Source organism: Pipra filicauda, unplaced genomic scaffold (assembly GCF_003945595.2).
Source record: "Pipra filicauda isolate LSUMZ 115617 unplaced genomic scaffold, ASM394559v2 scaffold3_size10097308_pilon, whole genome shotgun sequence".
NCBI classification, from domain to species: Eukaryota; Metazoa; Chordata; class Aves; order Passeriformes; family Pipridae; genus Pipra; species Pipra filicauda.
In genome coordinates, this window is record NW_024104532.1 from 7,158,227 (window position 1) to 7,176,482 (window position 18,256).

Sequence of the window (18,256 nt, forward strand, 5' to 3'; positions counted from 1 at the left end):
TTCAACAGCAGAAGAAATTAAAAAAAAAATCCCTCTGAACTGTGTTTGGGTCTCTTAAAATACAGTAATTGGAGTGGATCAGCAGTTGGTAAAATTAATCCAAAGTAACTGTTTATTCAGTGTGGCTCCAATGTAATCCTACAGCTTTCAAGAATTTCAAACCCCACAAAATATAATTATATCCTAATGATTTTAATGAACATGGGGGAAAATGCTGTCAATAAAGTTCCTATCCCACACATGGTGACACTGGAATGGGGATCAGTCAACAGAGATCAATCCTCAGTTATAAATTGTGTTCCAGATTACATAAGGAATCACTAGAAATTCGAAAATTAGGCAGAGATTTCCAGGCTTCAAGAGTTCATATTCCTATTTTAGGCTTGATGGGAGCATGTTACACACAAAATAATACATGGCCAGATACTTTTATTAAAGTCATAAAGAGCATTCCTAAGGAGGTTATGACATTTTTCAGATATTTTGTTTACCCAAGAGAGTTTTACTGTTTATATTCATGTGTTGCTACCAGAATTACACTCTTTTAAACACTCATACTGTGGTATAATAGCATTTTTCTCTGGCTTTTCCAAGGACTCAAAAAAAAAAAAAAAATCTGCAAAGCAAGTGTGGAACCTTGTTTGCAGCAAATATATTGATTTAAACCTACATGTCAGGTTACATGGAATTTTCTGCTGTGAAATAGGAACTCACATCAAATTTGGAACATGTCAGAGTGCGGACTGATGCTGGGATTGACATATCACAGAACAGAGTGGTCCCAGAATATTGACACTCTTGAGATAGAATTAGATACTCAGACTGTGATTTTTGCTTCCTCAAAAAACCCATGAAGATCAACCCCTGGATTTAACATGTCAGTGAACATTCTAAAGCAGTGGCCAGAACTCTCCTCTTGCTTTGTCAGCTGCCTTTCAGGCTTGTTGAGGGGATGCAATGAGAACTAAGTGCAATAATGCAGCCCTCAGAGGTACCTGACACGCTGACAACTGGCCAGGATGGTTGTTTGGATATTGTCTGCTTCTTGGCTGAAGGGAAACACAGAACTAACATGCTTATATTGTTACAGGTGCACAAAACTTTTATTTAGAGCTAGTGCTTTTATATCTACACACCACATTATGTTTTGCAGCCACATCACTGACTGTAAAGATCTAACTTTGAAATGAAAAGCAACTATTTTGCTGCATCTGGATGTTCAAATTCCATGGAACATTGTATTTGAGAGAGCCCAGTTGTTGGTTACCACTGCTAGACAGTTTCTCTTGCCCAAAGAGATTTCAGAAGAATTTATGACCTGTGCAGTGCTCATACAATGGTGAGGAAGATTCATTTTGGTAAGGGTTAGAGGTTAAGGTTAACTAACACAACAGGGTTTGTATTACTGTTGTCCAAGTTTTCTGGATATATTCTGAAGTGTTTGCTTTCCTGTCTCTGAATATCCAGGGATTTGTGTGTTTCTGCAAGAAGCAAAGATCTGTTTTCTGCAGCATGACTTGTGAATGTTCTCCCCAAGTCTTTGACAGAGTTGTTGAATTAAAAAGGTGGAAGGGGAGTTCAAGGTAGGGTGGGAGGATGACCTGGGGATGATGGAGTCCTGTAGATGATGACACAACATAGGAGATGGGCTTTCTAAGAAACTAGAAAAGAAATCAAGTGTTTCTATTGCATTGCACTTCTGAAGAAAAGGATCTATTTGTTGTAAATAGAGTGCTTCTGTAGCAGCCTGGTGGCTCATAAAGTACTGATCCTAAATTACACAGAAGGCATTTCCCTTATTTGAGGAAAACATAGCAGGTTATAAGGCATATTTCTGAGTATCCTACTGCTTAATAATGAAGTAGAACAGAAAATGGTTAAGAGGGGAGAAGAAAATGAGACATTAATGAAGATTTTTCTATGTGTACATTGGAACAGATGTGTTTTCAGGGCAAGGGAAAACTGGAACACTTTTTTTACAAATCCTCTTTGTTTTGTTGCATGTTTCTTTTCTCGTATGTTGATGGTTTTTCACTGCATTTTTGGTTCATAGTACTTGTGTTGGCATGATAGATTATACTGGCTTCAGTGAAGTTCATATTTGTACCAGGTCACTGACCAAGGATAGAAAAAGAATTAAAGGAGCGAAAAAAAGGAGGGAAAAAAACACTCAGAGCTTTTACATTTCATAAAGATAAAAAAGTCTGTCAATAAGCATTTGCCCAATGGTCTTAAACTATTTTAATGTACTGAGTAGATAGTATGCCAAAATACCCTGTGTGTATTGCTGGATAAATCAGATGCATCTAAAATCCCTAAGTATAATGAACCACATTTTTTATCTTAAATTCTTTAGTCCTCATCTTCCCACTGTGAGTGGTAAGGGAGGCCCAAAGAGTCAAATAGGGAATGTTTCATTTCTGTTATACAGAGAGCAGCTGAGGCACAACTATTTCAGGTGGGATATTCTGTGCTGCTGCTTGAAGATATTATGGCCTTGGTGCATCTACTGGCTAGGACATCTGGCTAGAATACATGAACTTCTCTTTATGAACCATGCTGACCAAAATCTCACTGAACTGGGTACATGTGGCAGTAGCCTGTAATAGTTTTGACTCATATGTAAATGGATTCTCAAAAAATTCCCTTAGGATAAAGTTTTTGCCAGGCACCATCAAGGATAGCTGTGTGGATATGATTATTGGATTTGTAATAAAAACATTTTTCTAATTGATTAGTTGACCAATTAGACCAACATGATGATCATGTTTTTCATGATCATCAATAATTCAAAGTAATCAGTGTGATATTTTGGTTTACCACCTGGTGATTTTAAAATGATCCCATCTATCATGGAAGTGACCTATAGAAACAAAAGAAATTAAATCAATAGAATTTTATAGAATTTTAACTGCATTACATAAAAAACAAACAAACAAACAAAACAAAATTACAAACAAACAAACAAACAAACAAATTAAAGAGTGCAGAATTGAATAGAAAATATTATTCTCCTGTAGTGGATTTGAGTAACCTGCCAAATCCAGGAGTTACAACAAAGAGGTTGTTGAAAAATTCTCTTGAAAAAATTTATTTTCTCTGTTAAAGTCTGAATTTCTTCTCTAAGATAATGTACTCCCGTGAAGAAACCCCAAAGATGCAGGAAGAAGACAACTGATTTTGGCTGTAGTAGGTCTCTTTCACATTGTTTTGTAGCTGTTTGAACACATTGGGGGATCCAGATCCAGCAGGCCCCAACAGATATTTGTGTTCTTTACTTCTACATGGGTTCCAATTTATTTTTCCACTTGAATCAATATGGAGTCAGAAACCCAAAAGCATCACTGGGTATAAATGATGGCGGCTGTCAAAATGGGCTCTGTCACCATTCCAAGTAAAAGTAAATCATAGCAGTCCCAAGGATGTAATAATTTATGCAGGTGACATTTACCCTGGGTGCCTTGGGATTATAATATACCAGAAAGTCATGTTTCCCCCCAATTTACATTATATTAATCATAGCATAGCTAAATATAAAGATCCAGCTTAAGGTTCAGTTGCATGTCATATCAGCTACCAAACAGAAACTCAAAATCACTTGCTATGACTTCAAGCATTGCCCGGTTCATCTGTGTTCAAATACCCAGATTCAGGGCAAGGGGTTTTTTTTAGAAATCAATTACATCTTATTTATAAAACACTCGGTAATGTGGAAAGTCAGATTTAAAATAATTTCAAACTTCCTGGCAGTAAATAAAAGCTTAAGTCCAGCAAATCATTAGTTGTTTTTATCTTCAAATTTAATAGCTGTATTCGACACTGTATAAGTGGCTTAAGGGCATTAAGGTTCTTAGTGTCTGTAAACTACATTGTTGGGACTTGGTTTTAAATATTTATAAGTCTACTATTAAGAACAAATCATTTTCTCAATCTATTTCACTAAGAGAAATTATTTATAAGTATATCATTAATTATTTAGATTTTCCTGGTATTATATTTACATTAATAATTAAATGCATCTAATTATTAAATCATATAAATAAGATTTAGTTTCATTGATGAGTTGAAATGCAAACAGCAATTCCATCACTGACTGTAAACATTTGAAATGAGATACTCTTCAATAACAAGCCTTCATACTTGCTAGAAGTCATGAGAGTAACCTGCTGAAGTAATTATAGCAGGTAAAATCATGGCAGGTTTTGGATTCTCCCAACCACAATCAGCTTTGTCCACCTTTCACAGGTATTCCAGTGCAGGTAGCCAGGATCTTTATACTGACCACCAATTACTCTATGCTTCCTGATGGCAATTGTCTTTTATAGGGGAGGTGCAGGTCTGATTCCCACTCCAGGAACCTCGGCCATCTCCTCATTAAAATCTTTCTAGGGTGCCACAACTCAGTGCCACGTGTAACACTGTGCCCTAATCCCAGGAGTTAGAACCCATTTCAGGGGGCACTTTGATTTCTGCCCATTTCTGTCAGAACCAGCAGTACCTGCTTCCCCCACACAGCATTTCCAAGGCAGGGAAGGGTGAGGTTCGTGCTCCCTGCTACACAGTTAACAGGTGGCTCGTTTCTCACCCCGTTGTGTCTTGTACGAAATATAATTACATGATGAGTAAAATGTAACCTGTTTCAGCCCCTGATTATGACAAAGTTAGACCAGGTTCAAAAGCCTATCATTACCTATATAAAGTCTTCTGGTGATTACAGTTCTTCAGCATAAACCTTCAGCTAATGCAGCCCCACTGCTATTTCTAGTCTTCCCATTATCAGGGATTGCTCATGCCTAGTGGTGATGTGCAGTGACCCATGTGTGCAACAGACATAAAATCTTTACACCTTTTGAACGTGTGGAAAGGCTGTTTTCTAGAATTATTTACTGGCATTGGAAACAAATCAGCATCTTGAACCTGGCACCTGCAGACCTCAGGTCTGGACTAATGAAATCTGGTTCAAAAGATTTTTCATCTTTCTTATGTTTATATGAAACCAGAACTAGTGTATATAGGCCTCCTGGAAGCACTCCTAAGTGGTCTTTTCAACTTTTCTTTCTCTCTCTGAAGTGCCCTCGGGTATAGCCTAATTAATCATAGGCTAAGACTTTCTAATAAATTGCAAACAGTGTAGGTTTTCCAAATTGTATTTTTTGTTGTTCATAGCAAGTAAGCATCAGGTATAAATAGCTGCCCATAGTTGAATGCAGACATAAAATGCTCGTATATGTTTATAATAGCACTTCATGTTTTCAGTACCAGCTTGATATTTTCTCCTCGGGTCTTTATTTGTTAATGTAATCCCGAAATCTTCAATTGCCTGCTTTCCTCATAGTTTCTTTATTCTTTTAACCTATTTTCAGCCATGCTGGTTTATTGCAAAATAAAAGTAAGAATAATATCAATGATTTCCCACACAAAAGCACCCAAGGGGACACTTTAGGACAATCTGAACTACAACGAGAAAGAACTGAGCTGATGCTAATTTATATGAACTTTTAATTTGAGGATAATACTAGAAGTGAATCATAATCTTCAAGGTGAAGAAGTACTTTAGCTTCCTAAGCCTATTTAACCTGAACAGTGAAAGTGCCATTAATTACTTGTCATACCTATTTATCATTGTTTCTAATGTAATAAAATCTGAAGAATATTTATTTTCAAAAGGTGATGCATTGGTAGAGTATTCAAACAGTGAAGAACATGCAAGAAATCTCCTCTGTGTGTCTTACATTCAAAGAGACTTTTCTAATAGGTTTCTAATTTTCTTTCTTTGACAAGTTTTTGCTTTATTTTGGGTCTTGGTCATCTAGTGGGTTCACTGAAAAATTGAACTGTTATCCCACAAAATGGGGTGAAGTGATACAAGGCTGACAAATTGTGCCCACCATGGGAGGTAAAGAGCAGAGCCTGTGCTGTAACAGTCCCATCCTACTTTTAACAAGATGAAATGGCCGGTGAACTTCAGAAGGGAGCACACAAATAGATTTCAAGCATCATGCCTTAATGCTTTTATGTTACAAAGAGCTCTAATTGCTCCTGCAGGGATGAGAAGTCAGAAAATAGAAAAATCGTAATTGCCCTCAATATAATCACTAAACTTCAGCCAAAGCTGTCCAACTTTCTGTCATATCAGTCCTCCTTAATTTGACTGTGTACAGCTGTTGCATTTAATCCTGGCCTGGAATTACCTCAAGAACTTTTTGTTTCTCTAACTCAACAGAGTTTGCATCTCTAAGCTCTTTCCGTCTCCAGTTGTCTCAATCTTTGTTATCAGATCTTCTTCTACCAAAGTTACTTTGCTGAAATTATTTGTGCATAAACAGATTTCCACATGAAGTCAGTCACATCAGTATTCATACGTACCCAAGGATTCACTTAATCTCTTGGGGAGGAATTCAAGTACACACTGTATTTTTGCTTGCAGGTTGTATGTCCTTTATGAAAAATTGTCCTGAATATCACAGAATCATAGAGTGCAAAGAGTCAGGGAAATGTCATGAAGACTCTGCACATCAGAGGATGATCAGGTTTCAGAAGGTATCACACTGAGTACACATACACTGCAATTCCTGGAGTGTGCAAACATCCCCTAAAATAAGCACTTCAAATAAAAGCAACAAGAGCAGCTTCACTGGTCCATGGCTTAAGACAGATTTTAAAAGCCATCCAGAACCCTACATAAATAAGCAGACAGCAAGTCTTCCTTGAGTTTTCTGTAGCAATACATCTACTAAGCTTGCTAAGCTCATTTATAACTAACTCAGATGTATCAGCATGAGCTGTACATACTACATGAATTTAAAATATATACCTGAGCTTCTTGTATAGCCAAACTCTGAGATGGTGTCATATTAATCTATATATTTACTTGTTGATTATGGGCCCACTAGGTGTAAATAAAAGTATTAGTCTCTGGACCCGTGAAAAATAGTCATAGAAAAGTTTGGATTGGAAGGGACCTTAAAGATCACCTCTTTCCAACCCCTGCTGTGGGCAGGGATATCTTCCACTAGACCAGGTTGCTCAGAGCCTCGTTCAGCCTGGCCTTTAGCACCTCCAGGATTGGGGCAGCCACAACTTCTCTGTGCCAGGGCCTCATTACCCTCACAGTAAAGAATTTTTTCCTAATATCCAGTCTAAACCTACAGTCTCAGTCTGCAGCCATTTCCTCTTGTCCTGTCACTTCACACTCTTGTAACAAGTCCCTCTCCATCTTTCCCACAAGTCCTTTGCTTTAGGTGTGTAACTGTTCCTTGTCACCTTATATTCACCCCAGTCTTTCTTCACTGTCAGTGTTTAGATCAGTCAAATGCTAAGGCCACAGACACGTGTGTATAATGTTGTTAAAGCTGAGCACGTGGGCAGAAGTAGCAGCAGCAGATTGGGAACTGTGCTCTCTTGTCAACAGAGATTTTGCTTCTCTGAACTCTCATCCAATTTTCAAGTAATTTAAATTTAATGCTCTTTAACACGATTAGGCAAAAATCTTAATCATAAGGCAGATTGACCTGCGTATCTGACAGAATGAAAAAGTGACACCTTACACTAGTTTATTCTGATTACAATTTATGGTGGACCCAGTTATTTGGGAAGGAGGTTCTGCAGACTCCAGACACAAAGGTGTCCCCAAGTGGCTTTCAAAGTTGATTGAAGCACCAGGGCCAATTTTTGCTATCTTACTGAAGTGTGCAGTACTACCAAGCTGTACTTAGTTGCCAAAAGACATGCAGGGTCTCTAATACCTTTTTTTTTTTTTTTTTTAAGGGAAATTGATGGAGTACATTTTAAACTGAAAATATCCTGAGGGCAGCATTGGATCCTGATCAGGTCTATCTTTGAGGAGGATGATATAAGGGAAAATTAATTATTAGTAGAATATTAGTGGTACAATATCATATATATTCAGATTTGTCAATAATAAACATAGATTTGAAAACAGAAAAAGATTTCCAAGCTCTAGCCAAGAGGGAAGTACTGAAACATTTCCAGACAAGGTGGAATATGAAGAAGGCAGTGTAATATGATAGAACCACGAAATGAATGAATTAAAAACTAAAACTTGTGACCTTTGTCTTTGGGTGTTCAATGTGCTGGTGTCCTCAAGAGGGGGATGCTGAGACTCTCAGATGTCACTTGTTGATTGTTGCTGGTACTGAATTGATATTGACATTAATTAAATCTGTGCTTGAAGGGTTCAGCTTGGAGACTTAACATGGCTGGAAAGAGATGCTGAAGGGATGCACTAACATGCCTAGAGATACTAAGAAATCTCATAAGTGATTAATTCATATACCTTCCTTTGCTCAGGATTAAAATGGTCACCAGAATTGTTTCCCAGAACAAAATTTTCACTGTGTTAAATTGGATTTGGGATAGGTAGGAAATAAAGAAATTTGCCTTTACTGTAGCTGGGGAGCAATTACCTGGATAACCTGCATGTTTTGCCCTTAAGAAATTCTCAACTGTTGTAGGGACAAGGAAACTTAGTAATATCTTTAATAGCACTTTTTACCTACATTTGTACCATAGGATCACAAGCCTGTTGAATAACACTGCATGTGCCATGCAATGCATTCTGTGGTCTGTGGCTCATTCTTGTCCAATCATCTTTTCCTGACTGGCTAAAATTTTTGTCTGATGGACCCCTTCCATCCGTGTGTTTCTGTGCTCCAATATCCATGTCTGTAACAAAGCCCCAGGTACAAATTCTCTGTAGCTTTTAGATTCAGAGATCCACTGTTCACGTGAGTCAGTATTATCAGGGATGGGCTGATGACATTCCTGTATGCAGATATTCTCTCTTATTTTTCTTTTATATTGACAGCTATCCCCTTCCAGAGGGGACAAAAAAATGTGGCTTTCTCCATTTTTTTTTTATTCCTACCAAACATTAAGCAAATGTAGTCATCTAAATATCTGTTTTAGTGTCAAGAGTTCTATGAGTGGTAATAGCTGGGTTAGACCTCATCATTTTATGTATTAAGTTATAGTTGTTTCTTATCATAAGGATTATTTTACTTTTATCAACAGTCATTTTCCTCTGCCTTTTTATCACTGAGACACTAAATATCATTACATATTCTGTAAGTCTTCTCACCTTTCATTTTTACTAGGAATAATAAAATTGTATCATTAGAAGACTTCAGCCCTTCCCCAGGTTCTCTATGAACATGCTGAGCACCACAGTCCCCAGCATAACTCTCTGCAGGATTTTGCCTGTAAAAACTGGCCTTTTATTGTCTAAATGTCATTTCAGGTTTTTTTTTTTTTTTGCTTACAAATTCATGCAATGGCTTTATTGTATATACCATAGAATCACAGAATGTTAAGGGGTTGGAATGGACCTTAAAGATCATCTACTTCCAGTCTCAAAGTGGGAAGATTCAGTTCATTTTTGCCCATTGTAACCTGGTGCATTTCCGGGAGGTGGACTGGCCATGGCACAGTAGCACACAAGTCCTGTAGTGTTCCAGGCCTCCCTGACACTGCAGGATGTGCTCATCCATAGGCAGGGCTCTGAGCAGTTGTCTGAATCCTTTTGTATACCTTAGGGCTGACAGGGGATTCCCAGTGGAAAAAAAATAGTGAACAAAGTCACTAAGCTCTTTGGCATACTCTGTGCTCTTTATGTGAGCTGATAAGACACTCCTGGGCTCCAGGAGACTTGAAATATTGTAAATCCAGTCATATTGAAATTCCCAGTGCTTGGCCCCCGAGACATGAGCTTCACTTTGTCATTTTCTTTCATTCCAGGCTTGCACCAGGAGGACAGTTTCTCAAAATCATGCAATCTATAAGGTTAATATAGTTGTAACTGTATGGATATTTCACATTATAAAGCACTTATGATTTCCTTGTAATCCCAAAGTTACCTGACTGTCTTAGACAATTGAAACCAGTCTTTAAAATTAAAAGCAGGTATGACACAAAATGATTTAGAAGTCAGTCTGTTTTCCACTGACAGGTTCAGTGCCCATGAGTTCCGGGGAAAGGAGGAAGCACAGAGCTTCCAGCATCCCAAACCAAATCCCAGTCTCCAGCCTTGCCCTGCTCCTAGGCTCTCACCACACACCCACCAGTGTGTGGCTTCTCAGAGGCCAGCCAGGAGCCACTGCCTCACATAGTGATGGTATAACAGAGTCCAATGGATCCGTTTTCCTGCCTGCTGACAGCAGCTCCTGCCTCCCAGAGTTATAGGAATTCCCTTAATACGCCATCACCTGGGCCTGTCTACATCCTCCATCGAAAAGACCACTCTGAGCCTGGCCTGCATTACCATGAAAATATATTTATCATTTATGTTGTGTCAGGGGCCTCTGTCCCATACAATATTCCAACTGGATTAATCATTGCACAGGGGTCAGACATAAAGTCCAGACCCCGACAAGCTCACACGTTGGGTAGGAGGCAGGGGCCAGATACAGCAGGAAACAGTGAACCAAAATCTGTGTCATAAACAGTGATTTCTTTATGTTTTGTGAGTGCTACTAAAACCTACAAACCAACAGATTCTTGGGTCTGTGCCTTATTCACCTTTATTTACTAACACATGGGTTCCAGCAAGCTTGGGAGCTGAAAAGCTGTTTTTTCTGTCAACAGTAGCAATATGCATCTTGCCAAGATTTTTACCACTTTAGGAATATATTTTAAAAATTGAGACTGTGCAATTCAACTTTCTAATCTATTAGTTTATTTCTGCATAGATTTTCTTTTTTCCTACTGTGATGAGGAAAAAGATTTACTCCACTGGAGGACCAAAAACTGTGTTTCTGTGAAATCCAGCTGCATGTAAATGAAGAAACAGCTCCTCAGGAACCGCGTCCTCTCATGTGGTTAAGCAGGTGTGGAAGTTTTCCAAAAATGTTTTTGAGGCACTGCTGTAAATTCAGACTAGAAATGGAAAGCCATTTCCATTTCCTTTTCACAGGGAGGAGGGGAAAAAAAGTTTTATTTGAATATTCTTAGTATTATTAAAATTTAACTATACTTTCTCCAGTTAGAAGAAAATGTAAGCAGGTAAAGGCTACAAAGAGTTCATTACCATGCCAGAAACAGCGCAGGGGAGGCAGGGTTTGGCCAGGCCCCCAGAGGTTAAGGGAGAGGCAGCATGTGTGCTATGGCTGACAGAGGTGCTAATTGTCTGTGTTTGGGCAGGGGCCCAGCACGGATCCCAGCCAGCCCCTCTCATGTGTAAGATAACGCTGACAAGAGAAGAGTGACTGCAGCTTTTGTCTGAAGAATCACTCGTGTGCGGCACCAGGGCTGCAGTCTTGTGCTGCTTAACCTCTGTCTGAAGAGCCTACACCCAGCCCTACAACCTGTTCCTCTGACAATGGCAAATGTGCAGAGCCTGCCAAACAGTTTATTAAATTATGGTGTAAAATGTGTTATCCCCCCTTCTGTGCTTTACAACAAAAATAACTTTAGTCGAAAGATATTGGCTTTGAGCACTCATAATCTTTTTCCCACCGCTTTTCAACTGGGATTCCCAGTTTGAGATCAGTGTCTCCTGAAGAGCAGCTACTTCTTTAGATGAAGCAGATTTAAAACAATAAATACCAATACATGTATTGCCTTATCTACATCTAACATTCCTGTCTCTCCTGTACGTGGATGTGATTTAACCTTGCCATCATCTGTTCTCTTGAGGAGGAAATTACAGTCCATTTCTCCTTTGATCTGTCAGCTTGGAGCAGCTGGCAACTTGTCAGCACCCCTTCTGCAGATGGACATTTCACTGCTGAGAGCAATACCCCAGCAATCTGTACGTACTCAGCCTTGACAAAATGACTTCATAATCAGCAGCCAAGGAGTTACTTTTCCCAGTGCTGTTCTGTTGGAGCATTTTTGCAGACTCATACTTCACCTACTTGCAGGTTCTCACGAGCAATTCTCCCCCTCATAAAGAAGCAGCTGTAAGTGGTGGGCAGGTTGCAAACAGAGAGCAGGAAAAGCGAGGTGACATCCTGTCCTATGTAGCTGAGGAAGTGGAAGCCTTAATAGAACAAGAATGTACGCCCTGTATGCAAATCTTAATGAAACTGGTGATTTAAAATCACAACATTTTTTTTAAATGCAGGTTTCCAAGACTCATTAACTTCAAACAAGAGGATTCATATTCTGTTTAACTAGACTTCACATTGAGCCACTTTTCATTTACAGTATATTCCTAAAGGTAGAACCAGCAGGGAGATGAAATGACTTCATTTACTGGAATTACAGCTTCTTTTATATAAAATGTTAATCATTTTATATATGACAACCTTATGCTTAATGTTACTAGAATACTCCTCATAAAACATTATTTTGTGAATGCACAGACTCCCCTACTGAGCACATAACAGCTTTCAGTGGATGTGCTAATCCAGTTTGAATATATGTAGTATTTAATCTTCATTAAGATGCTGAAGTCTATACAATGTTAATTATTCATTTTGCATGTTCCTTGCACTTTATTGTAATTCATAATTTCCTTAATCAAAATGTAGTTTTTAATTATAACTGTAAAATTTGGATGAAACCTGCCTGGTAAGCATAAGAAGATTTTTTTTTTTTTAATTTTGCTGAGATTTTAGCGTAGGAGGACAAGGGGAAATTTGCAGAATTGGTAAGAAAAGAGTGTTGAGTGAACAACATTCAACCAAGTGAGCAGCATCGCCCCATCCTCAGCACAGCCCACGAGGGCTGCTGGGATCCTCTGCTGACATTTGCTAAACCAGAAATCTCAAGGCCTGAGAGCACAGAGTGATTTTTAATCGGGCATTCTTGCCTCCTTTTCATCAGCACCAGAATGTGCTAAGCTTCTGCAGGTACTGTAGTGCATGTTTCTTTGAAAAGCTTTCCAGCAGGATAAGAAGACTGCCACAGTACACAGGAGAAATGCTAAGTAGAAATTAAGAGAAGCCTTTGCAGTTTCAACATCCTTAAACAATATGTGTTAAAAGAGATGAGAAAATTTAGGAGAAAAACAGAAGAAAATGGGTAATGAGGGTCACTCTGAGCAGAGATTAGGAGTGGAAAGTGTGTCTTTTTTTCAAGTATGGCAGGAAACAATTAATTTAGAGTAACAATCTTAAACTACTGCTGATTTTGATACAGAATAGTTTTTAAATAACAGCAAAGTGTCAAGTTACAAATGTTCCACATGCTGAAGTGACAGGTAGTGCATTTAATCGAATATTTATATGACACAGCAGAATAGTACATTCCAGCTTCTGTGGGGTTTGTTTCATTTTGAATGCATGTATTTTTAAGTGGCAAAGTACTCAAAAATGACCGAAGGGAGCAAAGTATCATAAATGTGCACATTAGCAGGCAAGTCAGAGAGGCATGCCCTCTTTGCCTTTTTATTCTTTCTGGAGCTCTGGAGAAATAAACTCAGAAATATTCACTTAAAGTTTATATTATCATCCAGAGAAGACTAAAACATACATGGTCTCATAAAGGAAACCTCTGTGTCTTGGCAAGTGTGCTCTTGCAAACCTTTGCCTTGCCAGATTTACAACAAACTATTGATGAAAGTTACTTGTGAAATCACCAGGGAGGAAATCACGTCTTCTTAGCTTGAAAGATATATTGGCAAATATGAACTGCCACGGGAGCTTTGATATGAGCTGCAGCTGCAGCCCCTCATCTGTCTGGAATGTCATAGTCAGTAGCTACACCTTTGGTCAGATGTGCAGTGGCAGATCCCAGATGACTCAAGGAATATATCCTTTCTCATTAGTTATGTAGTCATGAAATGACCTTTAGAAGAATGAAAATTCTAGAGGAAAGAAAAAAAAAATCTGTGTCTTAGGATCTATTTTCCTCGTCTAGAATTTGACACTTCAGTTTTGGCTTAGAGATAGAACTACTCGTGTTCAAAAACCCCCAAACAGGCAAAATAACCTTGTTTATGAAGTTGCTTATTCTCCACTCATCACCTGGGGCTTGCTGAGCCAACCAACTCAAAGGCAGCAGGACAGGCTGAGCAGAGAGAGGAGCATGGGAAAGAGTTAGGCAGGTGGATTTGTTGTTTTTCTGAGTGGCAATGATAAGTGTCAGCCTGCCAGACTGTCCCTCTTGTTGGCACTCAATTTTTCATGAGATCTCTGCTGCAGCAATCTAAAATAGGCTGGAACTTTATCACCTCCATAATGCTCTGTCAATGGGAGATCATTACCCGAGGTTCTTTGATCTCTGTGTTGAGACATATGTATTGTGTTTCCACCCCCTAAAACCATTTTACATCAGAGATTTACACATTTGAAAGTTGGTGCCTCATGAGATTTTACACACCCAGTTGTAATATCTTACAGAGATGATTCACTAGTTCTTTCCTCAGTTGTGTCTTCTTTATTTCAAAATATTTCCATGAGAGGAAAGAAAGGTAGCCTGTACTAAAGGGATGTGTGGCAGATGTTATGGCTGGAATATGTAATTTTAAAATCTCTTTTCATATTGATATGAATGGTTAATATTCTGCATTTTCAAGGTTTCTGAAAAAAACCTGGCATTTCAGTGGTGCTGAAAAGTGTTATAAAGCTATTGTGACATTTAAGAAATTAGCTGTGAATAAATCAAGGATCTTCTGAAATACACTGTGGAAGTGCAGAGTGATTGGAACTGTGGTTGCCATTAGCAAATACCAATCACTGATGTTACTGTTTGCACAAGTTGATCTCATGGAGAGATTTTTGGTTTGTGTATTAAATCTGAAGTACCTGAGCATAGAGAGCTTTTTAAAGTTAATATAAAAACTCAAGATAAGAGATTTACTGCATTTCACTCTTTTTCCGTGTTCTAGAAACCTTGTCCTTTTTTTGTCTTTAGAGTGTTTATGGTCCAAGTATACAGTCACTCAAAATAAATCTATTGTAGAAGAGGCATTCTCTGTCTAGTTTCAAATCACCTGTATTTATATATATGTTACAGTCCAATTTACTGACAAGGGGATACAACCTAGACAAAAGAGTGCATTTCAGTAATTCTCATCTTTTGAAACCTTTTTATGTCTTCTTTAGAATGTAGGGCTACTATTCTACAATTTCCACAGCTGCTTAAGAGATGCATTTAAAATGCATTTTAAAAGTTTCTTTGACTAAACCATTTTATTTCTTCTTTAAGATTTCATCTCCTTTCATTCCTTTTCCATTTTCCTAAGCTTATTCTTTCAAGGTTTGACCCATAACTGAAGGCAGTAGAAAAATTCCGAGACCAGTACAGCCTTTTGCAGCTTTTCCTGATGTCGTTTGTGTCATTTGTTGTTGTCATTGGCTATTTTCTGTGTCTCTGATGTTCGTGTGTTTCTTCTTTTCTTCCACTGTCTCCCTTGGTTTCCAGCCTATTGTGATGTTTGGTGAGTTGATCATCATGTGACATTGTACAGAAAGGATATGGATATGTATGTATGACATTATAATAAGACTAAATCCTGTTAAATGAGTTATAAATTAGTTCCAAAATAAGTCTTTAGAATTTTACTTTAGAAAAGATTATTTAAATGTTAACAGGTTTTTCAGAATCTGGTTTAGAGAAGTACAGAGCAGTGGGCAAACCAAGAAGAATAAGCAATGGCAAATTTTATTAATTTGTTTTCCCAAATCATTTATCAGAAGTCTTGCCTGTTTTGTTTGTTAGCTGTATCAAATTATTAGCTGAATGATTTATGCACATTATTTAGACCTGTGGTCTTCTTGCAAATTTTGCAGTATAATTAATTCCTGCCATTGGTTGTGACATATGATTCTTCACCTAAATCACAGGGTGTTGGAAAAAAAAAAGTCAAATCAAAGTCACGTGGCTTTTGTTTGCAATTTATCTAAAGTTTCAACTAAAATCACTAGTACTAAATAATTATATCAGAATAAAGCCATATTATATGGTATTGAACTGATTCCAAGGAGATACCAGGACAGTAGTGCTTAACTATTTAATGTAAAAGTGATATTGTGCTTTAGAAGAAACAAATGCACCTTGTTTATACCCTGTTCAAAGAGATCTCCAATTTCCTTTTAAAAAGGAATTATTTTTCTCCTAGTTGTCTAACACAGCCTAACTACACTGACCTGGCTATGGTTCACCGACAAATTACGGTGTCCTACATGAGAAACTGCTAAGTCCCAAATCCCCCAAAAGGATTTATTTTTATATCATATTCAAGTATTCCATCATATGAGACGAGCATTAGCAAAGCTGCTGTTGTTTTACTTACAGTCACACTTGATAACCATGTTTTAGTCTTTAAAAAAAGCTATAAACTAAAGCTCAAATGTCTAAAGCACAGTGGTAATAAATAAAATATAAGATCTAGAGAAGTTGAGGGGGTTTATGCCAAAAAGTTTCGTGATTGTCAAGGAAGCAGTATTTTCTTAGTTAGGCTTTTTAAAACATTTAAAGATGTTTCCTTATTGACAAATACATGCCTATGTTCTGTTAAAAATTTAAATATGTAAAAACTATACTGAACTTATGTTGAGATAAATGACTGAAAGCAAAGATGGCACGGTGAGGCTTCTGCAGTGTCTGCTCTGTCTTGATTCAACAGGTGCATGTTTTACTCCTATGAAGTACAAAATACTTGAGAAAAGACTGTGTTCTATTTCAGTGGCTTTTTTTTAACTCTCATCTTTCTGCTTGCATTTAATCTTTAACGCTGAATGATTGATTGGCAATGGAATCTACATTAAAATCCCACAATCCTTGGAAGTATTGTCTCAGTTCTAGTTTGGAGCAGCCCCAGGAGATGCAGTTCAATATCACTGAGTACTGGAACCCTGAAACAACCTGATAACTTCTGCTTTGTGGTGGGGTGTGTGCACTGCAGCACCGTGTTGCTATCCAGAAACTTGAGGGGTTTCCATATGGCTTTGGAACCCGAGGCACACCCTGTCTGAGAAAAGATTCTTTGCAGAACTGCTGTGCTCATTGTCTTAGAAGGACATTGGCAGTGCTGCAGAGGGGCCTGGGCAAGGGCTGCACAAGAAATAATAGAACCAGCAGGTATGGAAGCGAAATGGCTCTCTGCTTTTTCAAAAACAAGTTATAAAGATGATGCAGAGGGAAAAGGAATTGAAGCACCCTATCACTGCTCATGATGACAAGAGAATTTTGCAAATAGGCCAGGAGAAACACAGGCTCTCATCACAAAGTACATAAAAATGCCAGTTGTGTTCAACACTCCAGACAACTGTCCAGCAGGTGGGACAAAGCCAGGTGGAGGTTTGCTTAAAAGCCTTTAGAATAGAGAGGTTTGACTTCACATTAAAGACTTCTTTGTCAGCTGAAGGGAAGGATGTGATAATTCATACTCTTTTTAATAGCATGAATAATTTCTGGGTGGCTCACTTTTAAATACATTCACCGTTAAAATAATCTATCTTCCCACAGTCATATACTGCTTCTCTCTCCTCTACCATGTATGGAAATATGTGCATAACCATGTGTATAATTCAAAGTTAGATGAATTTAGCAGTTGTTTTGGAGGGTTTACCTCAGAGCAGTTTGGTTCTGTGAGCAGAACACCTGCCAGCATTTCAGGTACCTTCCCAGAGCACGTGGTCTGATTTAGTTTCCACACATTCTGCACTTTTTTGTTCTGCAGCGCAAACCAAAGCATGAAACCAGGGATATCTTGGAGACTGACCTCAAAAGCAACTGATTCAAACTAAAATGCTGACATCCACACTCACCAAATGAAAGACACAAATTAAATTGCTTCTGGTTGACCACACTTGAGGATGCTGGGAAGGTTCAAAATGAGCTCTGATTTCTGGAGTTCGTCCTGTGCTGAAAATACAAGACCTTCCTCCTTGTTAACAAGGAATTACAGAGTTTGAATTTGACAGAAATTTTATTTTATTGGCACAAAAGGTAAATGCTTTCAAGTTAACAGACAGCCAGAATTGGTGCTGTAAACTTAAGAGGCGCTGTTTAGTCATGGCATGAGAATCTCTCTCAGAACATACCTCCTATAAAAGGAATCCACAATACACATAATCTAATGGATTTTATTCCCAGATGAAGGACAGATACATTGACAATTGACAAGGGATAAATCTCCCTGTGGCTTTGTTTGTAGCTAGGAATAACCTCACTTGCTAGATGGCAATTTCTACTGCCAGTTCTGCACTCCTGGAACCATGGAACTCCATTGAGGTGAGAGAACGTGGCTGTTGCACCTCTGTTCTCAGCCAATTTTGCAAATTAATTTTTCCTAGAAAAGAGAGTTGAAACATTTTAAAATAAACTAATAGTCAGTTTTATTTCCAGT

The 18,256-nt window shown here is 38.2% G+C and overlaps 1 protein-coding gene across 11 annotated transcripts in view; it reads left to right on the plus strand.

Annotated features, from left to right (window-relative positions):
• The window catches only part of TENM2 (teneurin transmembrane protein 2), a 1,087,321-nt gene that overhangs the window by 77,214 nt on the left and 991,851 nt on the right, over positions 1–18,256 (plus strand). The gene's annotated exons all lie outside the window — the stretch shown is intronic.